Raw genomic sequence first — 21,293 nt, 5'->3', positions numbered from 1 at the left:
AGAATGGGAGAGTCTGTATAGTGGCCTGGCGAGATCAGGGGTGCACAAATCCAAGGTCAGAGACCTTTCTCCCACCCACCACCTGGCTCCTCATGTGGGAACAGAATCGAACGCTCAGCTCAAGAAGGCAGACACCACCAGCCTGTTTAGTACGGCCAGCAGCAATGAGGGTGACAGGGAGTCCTACGGACTGCCTCTGAGGACAGGAGACAGGCAGTCAGCGCCGCCCCGGGCCGAGGAAGCCTCTGAGAACAGATGACACCCCAAGCTCAGTCGTAGGTGACAGACAGGAGTGGGCCAGGCTGACGAAGGGGAAGGGTGGTCCAGGAAGCGGGCGCCCCCTGAGCCTCGGCTCAGGGCCTGGACGACAAGTGCACACGTCACGGGCACCCGCTTCGCCAGAGTCTCCCTTGTGCCCGAAGCGGGCGGTGGCTTGAGGGTGGCTGGAGCGTGACGACAGACAGAAGGTGCCCCCTGTGCCTCCTCCCACGACGTCCTTTTCTAAGTGCACCCCTCTATACTTCCGATGCCCTAATTCTGCTCACTGGACACATCCCGGAACCGCAGCACCTCGGGCAAACGATTTACCCAGAGAGACGCGGGCGGTTCAGGGAGAGAGCCCCGGGCACCGTGGGGCCCGGGTGGGTCTTCTCATCTCCCAGCTCGTCCCACGGGGGTGCTGGCCATCTGTGCCCCTACTCCCCGTCTTCCCCCCTCTTTCCACTGAGCTGGGTCAAGTCCCCACAGCCGGCACTGGGGCAAGACCCCATCAAGTAGTAGTAGCGCCCCCGGCCCCCAGACCCACCAGGCTTCCTGGAGTGACTTACCCGAGACAGAGTGGAGGCAGAGATGGAACAGGGGTCAAAACCTCCGGGGGCTGGTTCCACGTCCTTGTCCGGGCTCCTAGACCATGCCCTGAAACAGAGGACCTACAGGTCACACAGGGCACGAATAACCAGGCCCAGAGCCTTCCTCGCCAGGTGCTTCCGGGTGCCTGTAGAGGGGCATCAGCTTCTGCAAGTCCCATGCCAAGGACAGAAAGATCCTGGCTGCTGGCCTTGAGCCAGCACTTTAGGGCAGGGGCCAGGACATGGGCACCCTCTGCACCAGGAGGGCGGGAAGGCCACCACAGTACTGACGGGAGAAGCTGCCCAGCGAAATGCTGGCCACCTGCTGGGTGATGTCTGAGCCAGAGCTCGCCGTGGCCTGTGGCCTCTGGTCTGCAACCGGGATTCAAGTGCTGGCCGCATCACTGAGTCAGTGCAGCTCATCACGCCACGGCCTGTGGCCTGACCTCGCTCTCCGACCCACTGGGTCACTGTAAGGGCCAGATGGGTGGTTCACAGCAAGGCTGGCACATGGCAGGCTCCCAGGAGCATCCACAGCCAAGCTCTAGCCCCTGCATGCGACTAACGGGCAGAAGGCATCGTGACCAACATGCTCACTGAGCAGCTCCGTGACAGGTGAAAGCACATGGAGCCACACGGACACCTTCCGTCACACCCATTGCGCCCCACTGAGACACACACCACTCTCACTGGGAAAGCACGGGCTGGTGGGGACAGTGGAGAAGCTCTGGTCCCCAGGTGTGCCTCTGCCTCTGAATGGCCTCTGTGACTCAGGCACCCCCTCGATCTCTGTCATTCAGTTTCCCCATCTGTGACAAAGCGGGTGGGCTGAATCCCCCTGGAGGGGGCTGGCTCTGACACCAGGCTTCCCGCAGGGGGAGGGACCGTCATTCCTGAGGCCTTGAAGGCTCTGGTTTGCAGGCTTGGGGAGACAGCCCATTAACTCCAATTGCAAATTTCCTCCTGGCTCTATCTCTAAGCTGCAGGGGCTCCTGGCCCACCAGCTTTCCTATGACAGATAAAGATTACAGTCATTGCTCCAAACCGAATCTTAGCCGAAGTCATTATGCAGAAATCATTATGTTGAGTTATGTCTGGTTGCTCCTGATTTCTGTCTGGCAATTGTCATAGAAATGGTCGTGCCTCTTCCTCTGCGGGAGGCCAACTGCGAGGCCTGGGTGATTCGAACAGATCTGCGAGCCCTGCTTCCCACTCCAGACTCCTCCTGCCTGGGGGGCGGGGCAGGGGCGCGATTCTCTGTGACATCCTTTCCCTGAGCACTGAGGGGAGAGCAGATGCAGGAGACAAAGCCCCTGGGAGGGGCACACTCCCAAACTCGCCCACCTGCACCCCTGCACCGGCTGCTCCTTCGAGGCCCACTTCACAGGTCCCTTTCTCTGTGGGGCCATCCCTGACACCCGACCTCCCAGCTCGTGTTAGGCCCCAGGCGCACCCTTCTCTTAGGTTTGGGGTCTCTGGGGAAGACTCGGGCAGTGACCAGCTGACTCACTCTTGCACTCCGGCTCCAGAGCAGGGCCTCAGGGGAGCAGGGCAGGGGACAGCACAGAGGACTGTGTGGCCAGACCGGGCTCAGGTCCTAGCTCTACTATGTCCTCACTGTGTGACCCTGATGCGTTATTTAATTTCCTAGCATGTAAAATGGGGATAATAATCCTATCTAGCTCATCAAGTTCCTGTGAAGATTCAGGGAGCTGATGGACAGAAAAACGCTCGGCACATAAAAGAACTCGAAAAGGTCAATGATGACTGAAGGAAGAGAGACAGGCCTCGAAAACACGCTCCTAAGAATGGAAGCCAACGAAAAAGACGCAAACTACTGAAACCGACTCAAACAGATGATCTGAAATAAAGAAATACAGCCAGCCCTGGAACGATGTGAAAGTTAGGGGTGCTGACACCCCATGCGGTCGAAAATGCATGTATAAGTTTGACTCCTCCCAAGTGTAACTACTAATAGTCGACTGTTGACTGATAATGTAAACAGTCGATTAACACATATTCTGTATGTTCTGTGTATTATATATTGTATTTCTACAATGAAGTGAGCTGAAGAAGAGGTCATCAAGAAAATCACAGAGAAGAGAAAATACCTAACCAGTACTGAACTGTATCAATACTGTGATGAACACCATTAAGTTTATAACATCTGTTTACAAGATCAGCAAGTTCAGCGAGTTTGCTGGATACGAGATCAAGATACAAAAATCAATCGTATTTCTATATATCTGCAATGAAAAATTTCAAAAGGAAATTAAGAAAACAATTCCGTTAGTAATAGCATCAAAGACAATAAAGTACTTAGGAATAAATTTAACAAAAGAAATGTAAAACTCACACTCTGAAAACTACAAAACACTGTTGAAAAAGATTTTTAAGGACCGAATTAATTGGGAAAATATCCCATGTTCGTGGTCAGGAGACCTAACATTGTTAGGGTGGCGGGGCTCCCCAAACTGCGCTGTCGATTCAACGCATTTCCCGGCTTACTCCTTTGTAGAAACCGATGAGCTGATTCTAAAAGTCATGTGGAATCGCAGAGGACCCAGAAGAACCAAAACAATTCTGAAAAAGAACAGAGTAGGATTCACACTTCTCAATTTCAAAACTTACTGCAAAGCGACTGTAATCAGGACAATGTGCTACTGGCACAGGGTAGATGAATGAAATGGAACTGAGAATCCAGAAACAAACCCACATACCTATGGTCAACCGATTTTCAACAAGGGTGCCCAGAGCATCCAATGGGGAAAGAATAGTTTCTCGACGAATGCTTAACCACAAGCGAAAGACAGCTGGATGACCACACGCAAAAAAGAATGAAAACGGACCCTCGCCTCACATAAAAGAAGTTTTGAGTTATCAAAAGGGATCAGAGATCTGAATGTAAGAGTTTAAACTATAAAACTCTTAGAAGAAAACATAGAGGTAAACCTCCACAATCTTTGATTTGGCAAAGGATGCTTAGGTATGAAACTAAAAGCCCAAATGACCAAAGAAAAGATAGATTAAGTTGGACTTCGTTAGAATTTAAAACCTTTGCTTCGAAGGACACAACCGAGAATATGAAAACATAACCCAGAAAATGGGTGAAGATATTTGCGAATCATATACCTGATAAGGGACTTGTATCTAGAATATATAAAGAACTCTTACAATTCAATAGAAAGACAAATAACCCAATTTAAAAAAATGGGCAAAGGATTTGAACAGACATTTCTCCGAAGAAGACAGACCAAAGGCCAATAGATACATGAAAAGATGCCCAGCGTCATTAGTTATGAGAAAAATGCAAATCAAAAGCACCACGAGACACCACTGCACAGCCGCTGGGACTTCTAGGCTCGAACAGTCAGATCAGAACAAGTGTTGGCCAGGACTTGGAGAAATCAGAAGCCTCGCACACCGCTGGGGAGAACGTGAAATGGTGCCGCCTCTTCGGAAGCAGCCTGGCAGCTCCTCAGATGATCAAACAGACAGTTACCCAACCCAGAAACTGCACTGCCGGGTATACAGCCCAGAGAAACACAAACACACGTCCACAGCGAAACCTGCACGCGGTGTTCACGGCAGCATTACTCCTAGGAACCAAAAGGTGGAAACGACTCACGTGTCCCCCAACAGGTGAATGGATGAATAAAATGTGGTCTTTTCCTACCATGGACCATTATTCGGCCCTGAAAAGGAATGAAAGCCTTGAAAACATCATGCTAAGTGAAGAAGCCAGACACAAAAGGACAAACGTCGGATGGTTCCATTATGTAAAAGGTCCAGAATAGGAAGTGTGTAGAGGCAGAAAGTAGGTCAGTGGTTTTTCAGGGCTGGAGGTGGGGGATAGGAGCCTGAGAGGGGAGAGCTAACGAGTGTGGGGTTTCCTTCTGGGCTGGGAGAAAGATTCTAAGGCCGCCCGTGGTGGTGGTGCACACGTGTGTGAACGCGTTAAAAACCGCTGCACGGCATATATTACGCTCCGAGCGAACTGTACGGCATGTGAACTGTGTCTCAATGAAGTTGTTCTTTACAAAGGAATCTAAGCCCATGCTCTCGTACTACTCCTCCCCAGGGGACAGAAGGACAAAGAGCCACATCACAGGAGCAGGGAGGCGAACCGCAGGGCCTCCCGATGCCGCCGCCAGGGGACAGCCACGAGAACCTGCCGCCTAAGAGCCAGGGGCGCAGCCGAGCTCCCGACGTGTATGCTGGGTGCGGGGACACCGGCCCCACCTTGGAGGAGCCCAGGGCCCAGCAGGGCACGCTCAGGGGTATGCCAGGTGTCAGGGGTGTCCTCGTTATCTGAGTGTCCTCTGGGGCGGGGACAGTCCCTCAGGACACACACACAGCCCGGTCCGTAAGGAGGGTCCACTGAACTCTCAGTTCAGCTCCTAAAGCAGCCCAGTCAGCCACCCCAGGGTGTTATGGGTCACCACCTCAGAAGCCACGGCTCTGGGGCCATTTCTGGGGTCAGGTCCGCCTGCAGTGGTCCAGGCCCGGAGGGGCTCAGCGCCCATCATCCTTGTGGGCCAGCTCTTGGGAGAGGCCGCTAGGAAAGTGTCTTCTTCCAGTGCTGGACGCGTCCAGGCGCCCACACTGACTCTGGCCTGCGGGAAACCGGATGGCTGTGCTCTCCACTCACAGCGGGGCAGTGCGTGCTCGAGATGACAAATTCTTTTAATACATCCTGAGATCCGACTTAATTAGGAAGCAAAGTCCCCGAGGGGGAAAAACACAGCGGGGTCTGGAGCCAGAGATGGATGCTTGGGGGGTTACGACTGCGTCGGAGGTGGCCGGGTTTAGGAAGACTGACTTCCCCGTGGTCCCCGCGTGACGAGGCAGCCGCTTGCAAATACTTTCACACGGACGTCTGCGCAACCCCACTGCGCGCTGCAGCGTCTCCTTCCGCCGTCCGATCCGGGAGCTGAGTTGGAGATGCTGGGTGTCCCGCGTGCCCTGTGTCCGGGATGCGGCCCGGTCTGGGGATAGCCCCCCAACACACTACGGATGCTAAGGAGTGCAGGTGAGACCTCCCAGGCTGCACGCTTCACAAGAGGGGGCAGGGCTGGAGAGACGCCCTACAGCGACGGTGAATGAAGCCCTGAGCCCTGCGTGCCAAGACCAGGGCCCAGAACCTGCTGTCCGGCCACCTCGGGCACTGGGCGCTGGCCGACCACATTTCCGACTCCCAGGCAGTGTGCTCGTCACACTGGAGCTGTCCCAAGTCCACTGCCATAACCGGTGTCTCTGAGCTGTGTCACAGAACACAGGAAGCTGCCACCTTCAGCCACACCTCCAGCCACAGCTCCAGCCACAGCTCCAGCCACACCGACAACCTGCTCGATGCGTTTGCTGAAGCCTCCGCCCCCCGCCCCCCGCGATCCGGCCCTTCAACTCCTTGATCTATTACCCACAGAAAGATGGACCCGCGCCCACCAAGGACAGGTGCGAGAACGCCCAGGAGTGCACGGCCGGGGGCGGCCCACGGGGAACTGTCCCAAAGTCCGTCTGCAATATGTGGATAAACGAACGACAGTTTCCACATGATGAAAGGCCACAGAGCCACCGGAACGAACCTCTACGCCACACAACACGGGTGATGCGCCCACCGTGGTGTGCAGTGAAGCGGCCAGACGCGAAGGGTGCCACGCTGTGTGGTTCCACTTACGAAAAGAGGAAAACCGGCGAGACGGAGGCGTGGCGATGGACAGCAAGGCGGCGGCCACCCTCGGCGGCGGGTGACGACTAGGAAGGGCTGTGGGAAGCTTCCGGGCGCTGGTTACACAGGTTTGCTCATTTCGTGAAAATTTAACAGGTCGTACATTTAAAACTTGTGCAACTTTAATGCGTGCAAGTTAAACATCAGTAAAAAGTTAAAGGGCGGGGGGGGGGTCACCCCCGTCGTCCCTCACGCCCTGCCTGCCCGCGGTGGGCCCCACCCAGGCCGAGGACGGGTGCCGGGTGGGGAAGAGCACGCCTTTAATTTTAAGCACAATTGTGGTAGGACATTGTAAACCAGAGGGTGCGACAAGTTCCAGGCTGCCCTGGAATGCAGCCTGCAAATCAACAGCCTGGAAACAGGTGTCCAGGGCCGGCTGGATGAAGGCAGGTTCTCCTGCTGAAGCCACTTATTCAGCAACCGACAGCGCGCCTCTCTGTGATGAAGGGACAAGTCATCTGAAAACACAAATAAATTATTCATTCCCCACAAATGAGCAGCCTCTGGGTTCCTGCACCAGCCACCGCACCACAAACAGCCGAGGCCTCAGCGAATCGCATTAGCGACACCGCTCAGCCAGCAGACACCGGATTCCTCTGTCGCCCCGTGATCTGCCCACACCGGTCTCCATCCTGCATCGCAAGAGAAATCTGCACAGCATCAAATGGAAAATCACAGCCAGCCCCGGCCAGCCCGGCAGACGCAGGGCTCTGGTGCAGAGCGCGTGTGCCCCAGAGACTCGGTCCCCAGGAGCCGCCGGTCACCCACATCCACCCTGCCCTCCAGGGTCTGAGCCACCATCCTGGTTGGGGACACAAGCCTGGAGCCTGGCAGTTGCTAGAACTCAAATTCCCAGGCCTAGGTGACCTCCAAGACTCAACCCAAAATGGTGTGTTTCCAACAAGCGCTCAGAGCTAAGGCCACCAGAAGCAAGGGCTCCTGTCCCAGGGTCACCCCCCGGATCAATCGCAAAACAGCTGGCCTCACACGCACGGCACGCAGCCCTCGGTCAGGGTCTTGGCCTCTGGGGCCCCAGGTTCTCCAGGGGGTTTTTCTGAGGATGACGAGAAGAAACATTTGCAAAGCTACTTCCACACACTAACACTCAGGAGAGGCCACTCGGCTGGTCTCTGCAGAGCCTCTCCCCCCATCTTATTTACATCTTTGATTCCAGTCTGCTCAGCTCACTTCACGCCTGGGAATAAAAGACTATGAGGTCTTCAAAGAGTGCCAAGCTCTGCCCCAGCAACAGGCCACTTCCTCTGCCTAGAAGCTCTGTCCCTTCAAATCCCAGCTCACGTTTCTCCTCCGGGGACACCCCCAAACGCCTGGCCCCTCACTTCTACAGCACTGCACAGTCTTCTTTACTGTACTTCGCTGGGATTTGTGATTTGCGTCTGTGGCCCCATAGGGGAAGGACAGCGGAGGGGACAGGGTCTTACCCGGGGCCCAGCTGACCACCTGGCATGGAGCCCCCTGGTCAGTGTGGGGGGTGAAGTGATGAGCAGGTGACTCAACAGAAATCATGCTGCTGGGTGTTTAACTGAGAGCTTTCTCCTCGTAAGCTGCCCCACGGGATGTGAGGAGGCGGGCTTTGTCCCCCTGTCCCTGTCCTGCCCCGAGGGGCCTTCTGCCAGCACAGCACTCGCAGGCTTCCAGCCTCTCGCCCGCTCCCCTACTCTGCCCCCCGAGAGCGAAGGTCGGCGGTTGCTCAGCCGTCTGCCTCTGATTGGGAAATACGCTTTTAAGGGTGTGAGTAAGGAGCAGGAAGCCGACTCTGGCCACAGAGCGAGCGCGTCCATCCAGAACCACCAGCAGAAAGGCGTGCGCATGCATGTGTGCGCGCGTGCGTGTGCGTGTGCACAGGCGAGAAACGCATATGACTCAGCGCCTCCCCACTGTGGGCGTTTTTGCCCTCCCTGGGACGTTTGGCCATGTCTGGAGACATTTTCGGTTATTACAGCTAGGGTTCTGGGGTCGTCTCCTGGCAGCTATGGGTGGAGGCCAAGGCTGTGGCTAACCATCCTACCGCACAGAGGATGCCCTCCTGCCCCAGCAGAGAAGCACGCAGCCCCAGACGTCGACGGCGCCCGGGGCGAGAGGCCGTGATGCACACTTCCCCTGTGTCAGCTCTTAGGTTTACCTCTCCACTAGGGACAGAGGCTGATGCAAGAGCTTCCATTCCCCAAAAGGGTCAGGGTCCCGTGGGGCACAGCGCCTCCCACACACTCGCTTCTCTGGAACCGGAGCTGCACGGGAAGCCACACCCGCGTCACACACTTGTGCTTACCGGGGAGGGCCTCTAGCAGACTGAGCTCCAAGCGTTCAGGAAGTGTGTCCAGGGGCCCACTGTGCGTCCAGCGGGAACAGGATGACATACAGCCCTTGTGGCTGGTTTGCTGCGGAGACCACAGGCGACGGGAGCAGGGGGACAGTGTTTGGGGGAGCCCGGCCCTTGGGGTAGCATTTTGCTTTGGAGTCCCGTGTTCTTTCAGATCACACGGGGCGGAGTCTGTTCTGTGGCCAGTCTCACTCTGTTGGACAGCGCTCCTGCCATTAGGTTCGGTGGCACCAGGAACCTTGGCAGGAGTTTATGTAAAGGGGGTCAGGACACCCCGAGTTGTTCAGAGGAAAGGCAGGCTGACGGACACAGTCGCTTTGTCCGAAATAGCAGTGTCCACACCCAACGCCAGACCATGCGGAGGATGGGATAATCCGCTCCATACACAGTCTAGAGAGCGTCACGTCACCGTCCCCTACTCCTCCCCCCCACGTGGAGACCTAGGCCCAGAAGGTAGGAGGCTTAAGGACGTCACCGAGCGGGAGAGGAGACTCAAGGACCCTGGCAGGGCTTCTGCTGGGGCTCCGCTGACTCCTGAGCACGTGGGCGGCTCCTTGTGTGGGTCAAGGGCCTCCTCGGTGTTTCACGGTGAGCGCCTCCCCGGTGGGACCCACCTCAGGGGCGCCCGGGCCGCTCGATGCAGGCAGCAGGCCTCCCGTTCTGCACCTCCGCCCCATGAGAACCTGGGGGCTGCCTCTGCCCTGCACGAGCAGCGGCCCGGGCGACGCAGGCCACCCAAGACGCCCAGCGGGCCCCACACGTGACCCTTCTCATCGAGGTGATGGGCTAGTCTTCGAGCTAAAACGGAAGTCTCATTTATGCATTTTTTTTTCTTATTCAAAACACATTTAACCAAATTCTTAGTTTCTGCCAGGCACGGTCATCGGCGTTACACGTGCAATGGTGAACACGACCAACTCCTGCCTTCAAAGAGCTCACACAAGGGTCTCAGGAGATGACAGGGCAAAGTGACACGTGCCAGGACAAGGGCGAGTGCAGGATGTCACAGGGGGCACGGAGAGGCCTACAGCCCTGAGGATGCGGGAAAGCTTCTTGGCGGAGGCGACATCTAAACAGAGACCCAAAGAGAGAAAGGGAACAAAATGCGAAGGGGAGGGGTGTAGGGAGCTCCTTGCTAGGGACTTTCCAAGGAGCTCTGTCACCCTGCCTAGGCAGGCACCCCAATGAGACACTACGGAGTGAGCGGGCAGCTGCAGTCAGCACCCCCAGCTCTCATGCGAGAGGCAGCTGAGTGGATCACAGCCGGGGAGGCCTTCGACAGGGTGCAAGCTTGTTCCAGAAGGGCTGGCCTGGCTGGAAAAGGCCCGGGGGCTGGTCCTACTAAAGCCGCAAACAACAAGCACCCACCCCCGCCCCGCCCACAGCAGCGGCCCTGCGGCAACGCACGCTGAAACCCAGGCCTTTCCGCCGCCCTGCCGCCCTGCCCACACACCGCTCGCCGTCCCCAGAGCGTAGAAGCCTCCAGACCAGACCTCGTGCACTTCCTGACTGAGAACTGGATGTTCTTTAATTGCAAAGTTACTGGGGCAAAGGGAAAAGCAGCCCAGGGTTGCACAACCAGCTCCTCGTGCATCTCTTCACTGCTGTAGGCACTTGTGCAATTACGACTGTGGAGTTAGTTTTCCCAGGTAACTGCCATTCCTGACTGGACCTCCAGGTGGACGTGGGCCAGGGAGTCCACCTTCTCTTACAAGAGGGCACACCTGGCTCCCGGAAGCTTTGCCCAAGGGACCCGCAGCCAGGCCCGCCCCCCGATTCCGGCTCGGGGACTGCGGTGCAGCCTGCGCGGATCAGCTGAGGAGAGATGCTGAGCCACGCGTGAGCACAGGCCTCCCACATCTTTTATTTTTTCTCGAACCTCTACACCCATGAATGAGCAAATCTATACTTAAACACAGTGCAAAGCTTGCCTTCGACCCTGTTAGATTGCATCTTATTTTCAGCTCATCCTTTCAACCTACCAGAGTTTCTGGAATTTAATCTGTCTCTGGTTTCTTATCTTCAGCAATCCGATATATATGCCACTCATATAAAGTGGTGGACAAAACATTCTGTCGTGTTCGGGGTAAAGCCACATGGCACCTATCGAGAGACGTCCAGGGGCAACTGTCACCCCATCACTCACGCCTCTGGGGTCGGGTCACGCAGCTACCACTGCCAGGCCCCCACTGCTGGAGGCGCCACCTGCTGAACTTGAAGAGCTGGGTCCGCAGCTCACTTCCCACAGCGTGGCCACCGAGAAAGGAGGCCCAGCGAGTGGCCACATCCGACCTGCCTCCTGGTGCCATCAAAGTAATTCCCACAGGTAACAACGTGCTCATCTTCACGATTTTTCTGAGAAACGCGCAGTGAAGGATGTTTGACAAACAGAAAGAGGGAGGCAGGGTTTGGGGAACACGCGGTGCCTCAGATTCGGTCTCTGGAAGGACCCGTTTGCCCAGGTGGACGATCGCGGGCCTGCTCACTGGAGACGCGAACGTGCTTCCCGCAGTCGGAGGCACAGAGGTCAGGTGGGGGAGACACATCTGCCGGGATGTCCCCAGGAGGGTACTGGGGGCACCAGAGTCGCCTCCCATGGAATGAGAAGGCCGGACTGAATCGTGTCCAAGCCTCAAACCTCTGTGACTTGCCATCAGAAGTTAAGTTCACAAACGCGTTTTTTAATGACACGGGAAAATGGGGTGACACGATACTAAGTGGGAAAAGTGGGATGTGAAATAGCGTGCCGTCAACAGCAGCACGCCTCCTCCACGCCTCCTCCCCTCCCGGTACATCACGGCCGCTGGGGGAAGGCGCCGGGCCCAGCTGCAACTTCCCAAACTGTGGGGCTGCGGATTATATTTGCTCCCTTCCCGTCCGCTCGTTTCGCCTTTTTCACAATGAGCATCTAACATATGTAACCGACCAAAAATATTTCGAAAGACGTGCTTCTCCACCGCAGGGGCCCACCGGACAGCGACCTCACCCAGGCCCTGCGTCCTGGACCAGGCGGGTCCTGCTTGTCCCATGCCTCTCCCTGGTACCTTCTAGAAGCACCGAGTGCCAAACAGCAGGCCGTCGGTTAAATAAATTACAGTGAATGCCCAGGAATGAAATACTGCCAAAGACTGCAAAATCGGGCCACAAAGGATGACTGCAATAAAGTGGGAAAACGTATTCAGAACGCTATTATGTTAAACAGGTGACATTGCAGTACGTAAAGAATACAGTCTCATTATGGTAAACTAAAAAAAAAATAGGTATTTTGTGACATTCACGAGAGTAGGAAAGATAAGACGATGTGATGCAGAACTGCCCTGCCCGGCTGGGAGCGTTTCCTTCCTCTTTCTGACGTGCAGGCTTTCCAAAACCGTGCCCCCGGCCGCTCCTTGGGCCTGCCAGGCCCATCTCCTCCTTGCGTCATGCCCTGGCCCTGCCCAGCCCACCGGCCCTGGCAGAGGTCCCCATCTCAAATATCACCATCTCAGTGAGGTCTGCTGCCACCGATTCATCTAAGACTGCAAGATGCTCCAACACGCCCACACCCTGCGTTCCCTCTCAGGTCCCCACCTGGCAGGTGGCACCTAATGCGAGCTATAACCGGCTCGCGCATCACGTCTGTATTGACCCCCCACACACACACTGAAAGTCCGATCACCAGAGCCTCAAACACTGCCTGGCACATAGGAGGCACTCAACGAACACCGTTCAATGACGAATTAACATATACTTTTTGTAATAAGGGAAAATTAACAACAGCGAAATGTTTAAATGTCATTTTCTTCATCTAGGAGGATTTGGATAGAGAGGGAGTTTTCTTCATCTAGGCCGGGTACGTTTCTCTTTAATATTCGACTTGGGTCTTTTCACATGCTTTGGCCGCATTAAGAATGGGCTCTTTTCTTGTAAAGTCGAGTTCTTTAAGGTATAATTTACACACAAGAAATTCACTCGTTTGGGGCACATGGCTCAGTGCGTTGTGACAGGCGTATAGACAAATGTATAGTTGTGTAACCACGGGCATAACGTTTGCAGCACAAGCATGGGATCTTTGAAAATCAAGTCAAGTAAGTGGTCATGGCTCATTCCAGCACTCCTCTGTTCTCCAACTGCTCTTGTGATTATTTTATTAATCGATAGTTTTTCAATTGATTCCTTCATTTTTTTTTTTCCTAAATATAAAAGAAGGGCAGAAAGGGAGCCGACACGTGCTGCGTACCTAGCACGGGGAAGGCTCTTTTCTTAAAGATTCTGGGCTTTCATTTTCTCTTCCAACTCTCAGGGGGAGGGACACTCCCCACCGCCCTCGTGAGCACACTGCAGTCTGGAAGGGAGCTAACTTGGCCAAGGTCATGCAGCCGCTAAAAGATCTAGGGCTTAAATCCAGGTCCATTCTGATTTCAGAATTCGCCTTCATCCCAGAGAATGACAACAGAGCTAATGTAATAAGCTCGAATGATGGTCTAGTTGTTGGACTGTGTATTCTTCCTTCCGAGTCCCGTCTGACAGCTTTGCCTGGAGTGTCCTGATCCCTGTGAAACAGCAGTGGCAGCTGTCCCCATCCCCACTGCCCACTTTGCGTTCCTAGTTCCTTTTTTACTCAGATAAGAAAAGTCCCCGAGGTCCCCAGCCCTAGGCCAAGCAGCTGAGTGTCCGTCCAGGCAGGAGGATTTCTTGTGAATACAGTCCTGCCCGGGGAATTCTAGAGAAGAACAGAGAGTCACTAAGTGAAAAGGACAGTTTTTCAAACAGTAGGTAAGGGGTGCTGTGAATCCGAAATTACTCTCCAGGAATACGGTCTGTGCAGGGGGATCCTGGGGTAGGACAGACGCCACGACGTTCCCTCTTGTGCAGGCATTATGGGCAGGCTTTCTTCTCTCCCCCCACCCGCCACCTCTTTGTTCTTGTGTGATTTCTTAATTTTTCTTCCCAAAAGACAGCTGGCTAAGGAAGAGACCCCAGATCTGCCTCTGGGCTCAGGCCCCCACCCGCTTCTGCAGCCCGCCCACGGAATCCCTCCATCATACAGACGCCGGCCTCTCTCTCCCGGTCCTGCCCCATCCTTCCGTCCGACACGTTCAGGCATCTGTTCTGCGGGGTGAGTAAGGTCAGGGAAGTCCCCACCCCATGAACGTCCTCTGCCGGAGAGGAAGACACAGACCATCAACCAGTCACACCAAACAAGGTAACTGCGGACTGTGGTCCCTGCCAGGAGGATGGGTTAGGACACCACCTCCAGGCCGTTGGGGAGAAAGGTCTGCCCACTCCCTCTCTGTCCAAATCCTCCCACGCGCACACCCAGCTCAGCTCCCAGGCCCTCCTCAGACCCATCCAGTCAACAACATTCTCTCCCTTTCCACCCAGCGGCCTCTGGCCCCAACACACGCCTTCTGCCTCTCCTTGAACCCTGGTCACATATTTCGTCTTTGAACTAAACACCTGTGTCTCCCCCTGCACGCTCCCAGGGGGCAGGCCTGGCTCAAAGCCGCACCTCACCCGGACCCAGCATGGGCTGGCAGGCAGCGGGTGCCATAAAGCCTTGGGCAGTTCAACCTGTGCCTCCCGGCTGGACGCTCGGCTCCCCGGGGGCAGGCCGGGGCTCTCTGTCTCTGCGTCCTGGGCACCGCGAAACTGTGACTGGAAGCTGTTCCGCCCCGTAGCCCCGAAAGACTGCAAGGACGGCCGCCGGGGTCGGGAGTCAGCGTGTGATGGGGGCGCCGGTGCCGCAGGGGAAGCACAGGCCAGAAATGAGAGCGACCGAGTCGGGAGGCCGCAACCGGCACTTCGTTTTTTTCTTTTTCCCTGCATTTTGCCAACTTTCTGATGTAGCGTTACATAACTCTTCTAATTAAAATAAGTGTTCCAGCAGTCCGCGGTCCCTGAGCTCTGGCGTTCCGCCCCACTGACCTGGAGGATGCGCAGGGGAGGACCCGGGTCACCCTGAAGGAGGGAGGAGGGCGTGGAAGCGCGGGGACCGCAGACTCCTACCCCAGCCAGGCCGCCCCGAGCTCCTGGGACAGCCAGTTGGGAGACTGTGCAAGCGGCTTTTCCTCGAGGCCCAAGGGGAAAACGCAGACCTCGAGGCTAACGCGCCTTAGAAAGTCAACGCTGCAGGAGTCCAGGTGAGGCCGGTCAGGTGGGACTAAGGTCCCACAGGCACTCTGGCACGAAGGTTTAACCCCGATAAGCTCCTAGAGGACAAAATGGGGACATTCCAGACACAGGGGCCGGGCCTCCCACGGAGCGAGGACATCACAAATCCGTGCGTGCAGTGGTTCTGCTGGGCCAGACCAGGTCTCCCGACTTGTCCCGAGGGCCGGGACGTGCCCAGCTGGCAGCTCTTCCTGGCTCCAGAAGGCTGAGGGCCAGGTGGGTGGAGACTCTGCATCTCAAGGCTGGTGGGGGATCTGAGCGAGAAGGGGGGGGCCTCAGGTCCTGGGGTGTCCAGCTCCAATCCCCAATAGGGGAAGAAGCCTGGCCCAGGGTGGCAGCCACCCAGAAATAAACTAAACTGTGAGACTCAGCCTTGAGCCCACAACACAGGGCAATGAAGACTGAGGGACCCCCGGCGCCCCCAGACAAAGGAAGCTTTTGTCCTAGGCTTAGAAGTCCGAAACATGAAAATCCACCAACTCTGGAGGAGGCTGTGTTTGATATCATCTGTACTGAGCTCTGCTCTCACACCCAATCTCCGGTTTCTAGGAACATTCCTGTCACTTGTCACTTTAGATCACTTTAAATTTTAATTTTTCTATTATCAAGTCAGAGGATAATGATGATACTTGAAAGCCTCCACCCGCTCATCCTGCTCATGTCTTATTCATGGGGAAGCTGCATGGTGAATAGAGAAGCTGCGGGAGGCCCGCCCGGCTCTGCCCCGCCCTGGACAAGCCCCTCCATCCCGGGCCACTCCACTCAGGATGTCCTGGCTGCTCGCCTCGTACGGCCCGGCCTGGCTGGCCCACAGGCCGTTCTCCTCCCCTGGGCCTCCGTCCTAACCCAGCAGCCAGCTAGGCGCGCAACCTCCCCAGCTCCACACACACACACCACACTCCACTGCTGAGCCCGCCTCACCCGTCCCCAACGCCGGCCTCGGCCACCCCAGAGTCCTGCGCCCCCTGCTCTGCCTGGGAACTCACAACTGCCTGCCACAGGCACCAGCTCTGCCCCAGGTCCGCACGAGAGAAGGGGGAAGCCCCATAACACGGCACTTCAGTGACAGTCCAGATGGGCCCCTCCGCCTTACCGATGAGGAAATGAGGCCCACAGGGACGGAGCCCGGCCGTAAGCTAGTGGCACCGTGGGAGCTGGTCCCTCGAGGCCCACACAAGCTGCCGCTCTGTCCCCTACCCCACGCCCCACCCACTCTAGAGCTGCCGGAAACCAGATTGGGAGAAAAAACTAGAATGTTTCTGGAATGGGAAAGTAGTCACTACTGGAGGGAAGTAGAAAATGGCCCCTAGATTGACTGACCTCTCTCCACTGGGGCCCCATGAAAGACAAGCGTGTAGGTTCCACTTGGGCAGAATGCCAAACATAGTACCTGCGTCCCCACCACCCTGGGGCCTCACCCAGTAGTTTCCTGAAGAGAAGTGGACTGGTGCACCCTGCACCCTGCACCCTGCACCCTGCATTGAGTTAAGGGCTATATATAGTAGGAGAAAGTGGTTCTTTCCACAATGTTAAGAAGCACGTTTCAAGGAGCGAAAAAGTTTCAAGGACACGCTGGGGGGTGACCTAATGAGGCCAGAGCCTTTTCTTTTTTCCAAATCCTAAGCTGAACTTCTTAAAGCATAACTGATTCTGGTCCAGATGAATTCGTGCTTTCTTTAGCTCACCTTCAGCTTTTCCCGGCGGATCCAAGCACGACACATTCATTATCATCTGATTAATAGGTAATTGGTGACAGTGTCCAACCTAGTTGGCTGGCTTAGCCACCACCTCCTCCAGGAAGGCCTCGGGTTCCCCTCCCTGTGCTCCCACTTACACCAGCTGTCGGCTGAGCCCTACCAGAGCCACCCCGAGAGCCTGGGGGCAGGGAGGGTCTCTGTTTTTAACCAGGCTTGTGCATACACAGAAACAGAACTGAACTATGAAGCAACCCAGAGGCCCACAAGCTCTCCTATCTATAACTACTCATTAAAACAACCACAAACAAAAGCACATTTTATCAACAACCCACCTGACTTGTGTGCTGGCCAGGCTCTCATTTCTTAGGCAGCAGCACAGTTATCCTCAGGCAGGAGACAAAAGCGGAGAGGCCCAGCCGTGGACCTGGCTGGCCTGGCCCCACACGTGACATCACTCCAGAGCAAGGCTCCCGCGTCCACGGCACGGGGTGTGGGCGCAGAGAGAAGGGTCACGCCAAGGGCTGGAAGCTGTTTTTCTGCACGCGAAACTCTTTTCTGAAGATGCTCAGGGAAACTCACGTCTTTGTGGAAGCAGCAGGGCTGGGAGGCACGCTGGGGTTTAAACCCACTTCCAATCTCGTTGCCGGGAAGGGACGCACAGCTCCCAGTTCTCTGCAGCAACAGAGAGCTCTGGACTCGCACCCTGGGCTGGCTCCCCACAGAGCCAAAGGGTGCATGGGACAAGCGGCCGCACTCGCTCAGCCCCGCCTCCCAGCCTCGAAACCGCTATCGACTCCGGACACTAAAGGCAGGGGGCAGTGACCCTGCCGGGCCAAGAACGGCATCGCAGAGGTGGCCTCATGATACCGTGGGGCCGAGAAATTTCCCAAGGGATGGAGGAAAGAGCAGCTGGTCACAACGGTGGCTGAGGCCCAGGCGACGCATGAGCCCCAAAGAAACAACCCATGAGGGCAAGATGGGGCACAGAAACCAGGCACAGGCATCGCGTGACCTTCCGAGGCTGAATGAGACCGCTCCCTCCCCCTGGGCCCGCGGAACTGGGGGGAGGAGGCCTCTGCGGCAGCTATCCCCATGCAGCGGCGTCTGGAGGGCCAGTGGGCTGGCCCGGCGTCAGGCAGGTCCTGCCAGGGGACAGGTGGGTGGCAGGCAGTGGCGGTGTGAGCCCTGCCGGAGGCGGCCTCCAGCCCTTGGGCTCCCATCCAGGGAAAGGCCACGAGCTGCCGCCAGCTTGGCAGGCGTGCCCTGGGGAGAACCCAGTCATCAGACATTCCCCTGCCCTCTCTCCCCACTAAGAAAACGAAGCCAGTTGTGGCAATGACTTCCAACAGATACAATCAAATTATCTATTTCTGAATTCTGCAAATACTGAAACGCTGTAATTCGATTCCTGAAATGTCATTTGGAGCTGCTGGTGCAGACGCTCAGTAAACACATCATCTTTCAACCCAAACATACACCTGCTGACCTTGAGCCTTGTGCTGTGCTGGAGGCAGGCTGTGAGGGACGCCACTGCCTGGCGGGCCTGAGGACGGCGGGCCCGAGGGAGGCAGCAAGGGCCCAACTCAAGTAAATATTGACAAAACCTCGGGAGGTGAGCTGCTCCAGAAATGCGGACACGCACTGAGCTCAAGGAAAGAGCGCTCTCTGCATCTGGGGCATCAGAAGGCTGGCAAGGGAGGCCCCGGGCGGCCGCCGAAGCTCCACTGAGTGCTCGACTGAATGCCCGGCCTGTGCTGGGCACTGGGGACAGAGAAGAGAAGGATCTGCCCTGCCCTCTGGGCTCCAGTCTAGTGCACGCGTGACTGTGGGCATGTGCACACGTATATGCACACGTGTGTGCACAGACACACACATGTACACAGGCAGACACACGCACACACAAGCACATAATAAACACACCTGCATGCCCACACACACAAAGGCATGCACACACACAACACACGTGTGCACACCCGTACGCATGCACATGTTCGCCCCGACGCGTGCATGCGCACACACAAGCACATATACGCATGCGCACACACGGAGTCCCAGGGCAGGCGGGGCAAGGACCACGAGGCGCGAGGACCTCGCACAGCACGGGGGTCCCGCCCGGGCTCTAGTGCCACTGCATGGACGCCCTCCTCCCCCACAGCAGCAGAAATGGGATCCCGCAGCTGCAGATAAGCGCCCGGCAGGCCCATGGTGAAGGCCTCGGCCTCCTTCCACGCCCACAGCTCACCTTTCTTTCCCGAAGGAATGAAGACTCATCCAAACAAGGAAACAGGGACAAGCGGAGGCCTTCCTTCTCTGCTCTGTCCCCCGCGTGAAGCCCAGGCCTGCCCACTCACCCGGACGCCCCTTGGCAGAAGTAAACCCCGAGAACCACAGGCTGATCTCCCCAGGGAGCAGGACCCAGAGGCATTCGAAGCTCTGCCTATTGTCACCTTACCTTCCTGAAGGTGCCATCCTTGCCCGATGGCCCGAAGCGCCCGCCCACACACCTGCCACGGGCTCCTCCCCCTTGCCTGGGTCCTCCCAACCCCTGGCTGCGCCTCCCGCCATGCCTGCTTGTGCCCTCCAGGACGCCAGCATGCAGCAGGCCCTCCGTGAAGACTCGGCGCTCAGTAACCCGAACTCGGTGACGGTGGAGTCACGTGGAACCGCACCGAGGCCCCGCTCCACCGCTTCCTAGCTGTGCGACCCGGAGCATGTCGCTCTCTGAGCCTCAGTTTCCTCATTATGAGAGAGAGAGGATCACTCCAGTTCGTAGCATCATTGTGAGAATCAAATCAGCTGCCGTACGGGAAAGCACCTGGCAAGCTCTTGAGAGCTACAGATGGGTTAATAATGTGACTATGAAAAGATCACGGGCCCATCACAGACGAGCTAGCCTTCCGACAGGAGCGTGACAGCTACGTGAAAAGAACCGTCGGCATTATGCTAAGCACGGTACCCAGAGGTCAACGCAGCGGGTGGTGTGCGGCAGGTCATCTCAAGTCCCCACACGACGGGGTTCACAGTGCCAGCGCGAAGACAGGCCCAAGACCCTGACTGCTGGGCCTGCTCAGGATCCTTTGTTGGGAGTTGTCCCTTCCAGTAATTTGAAGGCAATCAGAGTGACATTCACATTTCAGAAGCGACAGTGCCCTGCAGTGGCCGCACACACTGGGCTTTGCAGGGCAGTCGCACCCGTCCTGATGAGTCCCCGGCCGACAGGAAGCAGGGCCCACATCTGGCCATCTGTTCCCACATCTCCCCAGGACCTCGCAAATGCGGGGCCCACACCAGGATCCAGGACGGATCGAGTGACAGAATGCTGAGGGATGAATAAGGGAAAACAAGAAAGTCCAAAGGTATGAAGAAAGACAGACAGGCTGGGGCAGGAGGGGAGGGGGAGAGAGAGAGAGAGAGAGAGGGAGAGGGAAAGAAGGAGGGAGGGGGAGAGAGGGGGTAATAAAAGCAAATTCCAGGTCCTCCAAGCTGTGGGGAGACAGCAGAGTCACCCAGCTTCTCTGAGGAGGGGTAATGCATCTGCAGATACGGAAATCAAATTGTCTCCTACTGTTGGGACCGGAAATCAAATTGTCCCCTACTGTTGGGACTGCTGGACGCTCGGTACGGGGTGGGCACCTCACCCGGAGCGGGGAGGAGCCGGCCTGACTGCCACCGCCCATCGGGGCAGTGACGTGACTGAGGACAGGGTTCCAGGAGGAAGGGAAGTGAGGGCTGTGGCTTGTGTGGGCCCCGAGGGAAAACAGCTGTGGGAGAAGCCAGGCGAAGGGCAGCGCAGGCGTCCAGACGGCCTTGGTGGCTCGGCCCGACCTCGAGGCTGCCCGGAGCCCCTCGCTGGCCACTGTCGCGGTCACCCGGGGTTTCTGAAGACAGAGAGGGCTCTTCAGATGGCTGCGCTGCTGACTTACTCGTTTCTCCCCTCGCACTTTCCATTAAAAAAATCGCCCTTGACCCCCCCGCATCCCGACAACCTGACATCACGTCTGTCCTGTTTATACAGCAGGACCAGAGTCACTGCACTCACGGCCGCGTTTAGCCAGAAACTGGACGCAAATGTTCTTTCTTCCAACAATGCCTCGTGGCCCGGGAGAAAGCCTCCTGTGACGGGGACGGCATGCAGCAAGCCGAGAGGCGTCCTGCATTGTCCTGCGTTTGCAACGTGGAAGGGGAGACGACGTGACGGGCAGGTGCTACTGCTCAAGGTCACGGTTACCGCTTCCAAGGGCAGAAGCCCTGGGCTGGGGGCCTGGGGGAGGACGTGGCCGGCACTCCCTCGGCCTCCGCCTCCCTGGCCAGCACGCAGCACACTCCTGCCGCCTAAAGAACCCACCGCAGTGTTTTTATTCATGTCGGGGACAGGGTCGCATGGGGGAGAGAAAGCGTGCTGTCTGGCCTTTCCTCTCTGAAAGGCGGGCGGGGAAACCACGGCAGTAAATGACATCGTTCTGCAAACACCTCGTGGGGAGGGAAGGTCGTGATGTTTGCCAGAACAGCCCGGCTCTCGGGGTGGG

General features: G+C 56.8%; 1 protein-coding gene across 1 annotated transcript in view; it reads right to left on the bottom strand.

Annotated features, from left to right (window-relative positions):
- HPCAL1 (hippocalcin like 1) overlaps window positions 1–21,293 on the bottom strand; it is a 104,135-nt gene that overhangs the window by 19,345 nt on the left and 63,497 nt on the right. Inside the window, exon 2 of the mRNA XM_011365139.2 lies at window positions 828–915. The gene's annotated coding sequence lies outside the window, so the exon portion shown is untranslated. The remainder of the gene's footprint in view (window positions 1–827; window positions 916–21,293) is intronic.

The sequence above is a fragment of the Pteropus vampyrus genome, unplaced genomic scaffold (genome assembly GCF_000151845.1).
Source record: "Pteropus vampyrus isolate Shadow unplaced genomic scaffold, Pvam_2.0 Scaffold105, whole genome shotgun sequence".
Taxonomy (NCBI): Eukaryota; Metazoa; Chordata; class Mammalia; order Chiroptera; family Pteropodidae; genus Pteropus; species Pteropus vampyrus.
Note: the sequence above shows the minus strand (reverse complement) of the source record. Positions and strands in the feature narration are given on the sequence as shown.